The following is a 6,172-nucleotide window of genomic DNA, read 5'->3' as shown; positions in this document are numbered from 1 at the left end:
TCGAACTCACGGACCGTGAGATCGTGACCTGAGCTGAAGTCGGACGCTTAACCGACTGCGCCACCCAGGCGCCCCAAGTCATTATTTTTATTACTGCTTAGCATTACATTTTATGAACGCCCAAAAGTTTTTATTGTCATCTCCATTGTTGAATATTATATTGTTTAATTCTTTTCAAGGAAGCTAGATTGATAAACCTTAGATATAAAATAATATCAAATGTTCGAACTATAGCAAGGTAAAAAGACAGAGCGTGCTTCACTATTGTTAGGATTAAAATGTGAAATTGGGACTTACTTCTTCCCAAAGAAATAGAAGATTGGTTCAGGGATCAGTATTGATTTTTCAAAGATATAACCAGGACATATCTGAAGTCCTATAGAGGAAAGGACCTCAGATCTCAGGGGAGAAACTCCTCTACCAGAGCTGTAGAGTGTGGATCACTATGGTTGGATTTAGAGCTGAAGTCTAAGTATTAGAAAAAAATGATAGGTTCTGGCACAAAATAGGAGCATAATCTTCTAAACTTACAATTTAGCCACTCTGCTACTGTGGTGAAAATACATGGGAAGGTGGGGGACTGGACAAGTTGAGACATTTTGACGCTCAGGCTACTGGCACTGAATCTGTGGCAGAGGAAGGAGATAAGCTTTCCTCTGGTTTCCTTGACTTCCTAGGGGAACCAGAGAAGATGATCCCGGCCTGAAGTACAGGAAGAAATCTCAGTAGTTACTAAGTTCCTACAAGTATGGAGGGTCTATAGTGTCAAGTCTCTGACTAGCCGGCTGTGGCACACACAACCTCGGTGACATTCCGGCTTCCCCAGTTCATCAGCAAATCTCTGGAGTTACTACCAGAAGTCCACTGGTAGCATCTCAAGATTGTAAGTCAGGGGTGGCAAACCTAAAATAGTTACTCTCAAAAACAAGTTCACAGCCTAATGGTGGGTCATAAGGACTATCTGCTAGGTATCGATAGATGAAAAATGAAAGTATTTTCTCTCATTCTTACAGATAAATGCCATGGATCCTTAAAGGCTCAATTTTAAACATAGGAGTAAAGGAATATTTACTAGCAATTTACTATCCTTAGTACATTACTATTACGAATAGTGAACACACACAGGATTTCTCTGTATCAGGCACCAATTGTTTATATACTGGTCAAGTTAACCCACACAAGAACTCAATGAAGCAAGGACTCTTGTTATCCCAAATTTCTCAAATGAGAAACTCAAACTTGGAGGTCAAATGATTTGCCCAGGGTTACAAAAGTGTTGGAGCTGGGATTTGAACCCTGAACTATGAAAATGTATTTGAATTTGGCACTGACTAAAGTAAAATCAATGAAAAATGATATAAGAAGTGTTTTTCTTTTAACCTTTGTAATATAAAAGCATGTGGTCTTTAAGAGTTGACCCCCAGCCCTAAGGGCAATGACAAAATCATGTAAGAAGTACTGAGGCAGAGGAACACAGCCAACATGCCACGGATACAGAATGAGACAATGAAGACCCAGAAGGGTGTGCTTGTATTTCTGCACTTGACCAATGGCAGTGACAGGAGAACCGGGCAGTGATTCATACGCTAGAGGATGAAGGAAAATTTTACATAAGAAGGAAAAAGAGGAGCACCTGGGTGGTTCAGTCAGTTGAGCATCTGACTCTTGATCAAGACCCTCGTTGGACTTTGCAGTGACAGCGTGGAGCCTGCTTGGGGTTCTCTCTCTCCCTCTTTCTCTCTGCTCCTCCCCTCCTTGTGCTCTCTCTCTCTCTAAAAATAAATAAACTTTTGTTGTTGTTGTTTTGTTGTGTTTTTTGAAGAAGGAAAAAAAAATAACAAGATTAACACTTAAGGAAGCAGGAGCTCAGAGCGTTGATGTCTTTGGATTAGATTCACGTTCCTAATTCGTACTCCCCACAATGTGGACACGTGGCAACAAGATTTACATGTGGTTTAAAAATAACAGGCCACAATTTTATACAGTGTCCATAAGAGTCAATAACTTCAATAGAGTCAAAATGGCTAAATCTCCCAAATGTGCTGCTTTCCCCTTGTAGACTAGGCAAGTTAGGCCATATAATATAACAGAGAGAGTCCCAATCATGAGAACATTAGGTGTTTGAAAATGATAAGCATCTGAAAACAGGTAGGTGCTGGGAAATGTGGTAGGAAGCTTTAATTATCAAAGTTGCCATGGCGACTGTTTTAATTACAATGTTATTTCTGAAGTATTTTAGAACGGTACCCAATTACTTTTTAATACAATTTCCCAGTGTCCCTAGTGAAAGAAACAGCAATATTGAAATATTTAATAGTGCCTATAATTCAGTAGTTGAATTAATAATGGTTATAGCTCAACAACGTGTCTTAGGACTTGGCAAACTTTTCAAAGGTGTAGTCTTGGTATTTGTTACATTTATTTGATCTTATGACTTCACTGCAAAGGGTAGTAAATAGTTTTAATTTTAAAAAAAATCACTAAGTATAAGTTTGTAAATAATTGTCAAAGAGGTAACTGCACTAAATTTCTCTCACAATTACTTTTGATAACAAAATATTAAGGAAAGCCAACCTTAGCCTTTGCTAACACAGAAAAATTCAAACAGGCAAGCATTCAATTCTATACATCTTTACATTCAGAGTAACATCTGCCACGTTATTTTTTTCTGATTAAAATAAATATAAAAAATTAGTAGTGGAAATCGAAGTATTTCATGCTTGATGTTTAACATTTTATTTTTTCCTATGGTTTAATTCAATACACAAGTAAGGTCCAAGAGTAAGAAGATATTTGTCACCCTGCTCTCCTATTAACAGCTTATATATCCGTCTCATTTCATTGTATTGTTGACCCTTGAATGACACGGATTTGAACTACACAGTGAACTTGTAAAGCTTGAACTTACACAGCAATCTATTTTGGTAAATAGAGTACAGTACTAGAAATGTATTTTCTCTGCCTTATGATGTTCTTCATAACATTTTGTTCTCTCTAGTTTGCTTCATTGTAAGAATACAGTATGATTCATTAGCTTTTTGGGGCATCACAAGTTATAGATCAACTGTCGAATGCCTGGAGGGTCAGCATCCCTAAACCCCTCAGAGTTCAAGGGTCAAAAATGTCACTGTGACATTTTTGAGTGCAGAGATTTTGTTTTTTTCACCATCTTTCTCTAGTAGCTACAGCGGTGTCTGATATACAATAGATGCCAAGTTATTAATTTATTTGTAATTTAATCAATTCAGTGTACACCTTATGGCTTTTAAAAAGCAAGGCACATAAATGAGTCATGTAGAATTCCAAAACCTCTGATACCACGTGGAACAGGACCACCTCCTGGCTGAGCCCTGCCTAAGTTCCTGATTCACCCAAGTGTCAGATATAACCTAACGGTGGTTATTTTAAGCCATCGTGTTTTGGGGTAGCCTGTCACTCAGTAATTCAGAACTGGAGCGAACTGCCTTCTCTTCTGCAACCTGAAACTGAAACTACAAAGCAAAACTGAGTACCAAGCATATTTCACATGACTTTATGATCTCAACACAAATTGCTTTGTATAAAAAGAGCTGTTTATGAAGATAGTATTTTTTCTCAAAAGATTTAAATAATGCATTTAAATAAAAAATGCCTTCCTCCTACCAGAAAAATCTGTATTATATTTTTATCCATATTAACAGATGTCAAAACAAAGGTAATGTTTACTATGGACTATTTTCTGTAATCTTCTTTGTTTTCAACAGCATCCTTCTGGAACTGTCTGAGCAGTCAGTTATAGTTGGATTTCAGCACCATTTCAGTGTGAGAAGATAATTTTATTTCACATACTCAAAACACAGCATTGCATACTAGGGAAACACATCTTTTGTGAACACGAAACACAGTTTGGATTGATTAATGGAGAAAATTTATTTTTCTATTTGTAAAAAACTATTTATTTTGAGAGAGAGAGAGAGAGAGAGGCAGAGAGAGAATCCCAAGCAGGCTCCATGCTCTGTGCAGAGCCCCACGAGGGGCTCAATCTCACAACTGTGAGATCACAACATGAGCCAATATCAAGAGTCAGATGCTTAACTGACTGAAACACCCAGGTGCCCCAATGGGGAAAATTTCTAATTGCTTCCTCTTACCCTGTTGATCTGATGTAAGATGACATCAGTGAGATGAGACCCACCAAAGAGAGTCTAGCAGCTTCTATAGTTTCTTTACATCTGCCCAGGATTCACAGTGGCTTAGCTTCAGTAGGCCTGACCTTGGACTAATGTAGTATTAGCCTAAGTTCAGCCTGTGATTACTTTCGTGTGCATATAGGTATGGGTCACATTTGCCTCTGGATACATGAACATCGCTATCAGCTAAGAAAAGAGAAGTTCCTCGCACATATGTGCAGATCTAAGACAATCATGGTCTCTCGTGAGCAAAAAGTGTGTACAGAGTTCCCACTAGTGAATGTTGTTGGCACAGATGTGCTAGAAAATAAGAGTCTCTTCATTTACTAGCTTAAACAAAGGGGCCTATGCAAGAAAGAAAAAAAAGTATATGGTGAACTTCAAACAGAAGAACACTGACCAGCCAATTTTAAATAAGAGATTCTCTGTTATGTTTCGAGTTTAACTTTCCTTATCAGGGGTCTGGGAAGGTGATGTACAGCTGATGAATATGCCTATCTATGGAAATTTCCATGTCTATGGAAATCAGCCAACTCACCCAGAACAGCACAGGGATGAGAATTATACTAGTTTCTATTAAGTGCAGTCTGTCTGTTAGTTTGCATACACATGTATGCAGTATTCACAGAAATCTAACTGGCAAGTCTTGGAAATTACTCAAGTGTTTAATTTTTATTGTCCAACTCAGAAAGCACCATTTCACATTATTCATTTATAACAATAAACCTAAAAGTTTTCACTATTCTCTAGCACGTAACACGAATTTAATAAAAGCGAGTTATTATGATTACTATTATTACTGTGTTTATGCTGTAAAGGACCTGGTAGAAAAATGTAAAGATATATGATTTATGGACCTGACAATATAAGGTCTTGCTATCTAGTTGGTAAGGGCAAACACAGAGGCAAAACTATCAATATATTGCAGGATGTTAAAGAGCAGGACTAATGACTAAGTTATGGAAAGAATTTCAAAAGCATATTTTATTTCAGCAGGAACTGGAGGAATGACTAAGAGCTTAAAAAAAGAGGCTCAAGATGAGTTTACAAGGGAAACAGAAGTACTAACAACAAAGATTAGCAAATTTGAATGAACATATCATACTCAGTTTTGTGAGACCAGAAATACAAATATAATAACTTCATTGTGTATGAGGGATAAAAAGTTAAATATGATTTAACAGCAAATGGTGTGCATGTCTTAGGGTTGATAAACCCTTTTATTCTATAGGCTGGGAGAACAGGACATATACGTGAAAGAATGATATCAGAAGCATGCACAAACATCAACCCAATTATGAACTGGCGACTTAAGATACAAAATTATAAATTCCTAAAAGAAAACATGAGGAAAGAGCCCCATGACAGTGACCTGGGAAACATTTGTTTTTTGGATATGACATCAAAAGCACAAGCAACAAAAATAAAAAATAGCCAAGTGGGATTATATCCGAGCATATTTATTCAAATCAAAATAGTCAACAGAGTGAAAAGACAATCTACAGAATGGGAAAAAGTCTTTGCAAACCACCTGTCTGATGAGATGTTAATCTCCAAAATTATTTAAGGAATTCCTACAACTCAAAAGCACAAACCAAATAACCCTATTTAAAAATACATAAAAATTGGGGCACCTGGGTGGCTCAGTTGGTTAAGCGCCCGACTTCAGCTCAGGACATGATCTAGCGGTCCGTGAGTGCAAGCCCCGTGTTGGGCTCTGTGCTGACAGCTCAGAGCCTGCAGCCTGTTTTAGATTCTCTCTGATCCTCCCCTATTCATGCCCTCTCTCTGTCTCAAAAATCAATAAACGTTAGAAAAAAGAATTTTTTTTAAATACATAAAATATTTGCATAGACCTTTCTCCAAAGAGGCCATATAATGGCCAACTGGTATTTAAAAAGCTGTTCAACACCAAAAATCAGCTGGGAAACTCAAATCAAAACAACAGTGAGTTATCATCACCTTACACCAATAAGATGGCTACCATCAAAAAGACAAAGATT

The sequence above is a fragment of the Panthera leo genome, chromosome A1 (genome assembly GCF_018350215.1).
Source record: "Panthera leo isolate Ple1 chromosome A1, P.leo_Ple1_pat1.1, whole genome shotgun sequence".
Taxonomy (NCBI): domain Eukaryota; kingdom Metazoa; phylum Chordata; class Mammalia; order Carnivora; family Felidae; genus Panthera; species Panthera leo.
This window is presented reverse-complemented; position numbering follows the sequence as displayed.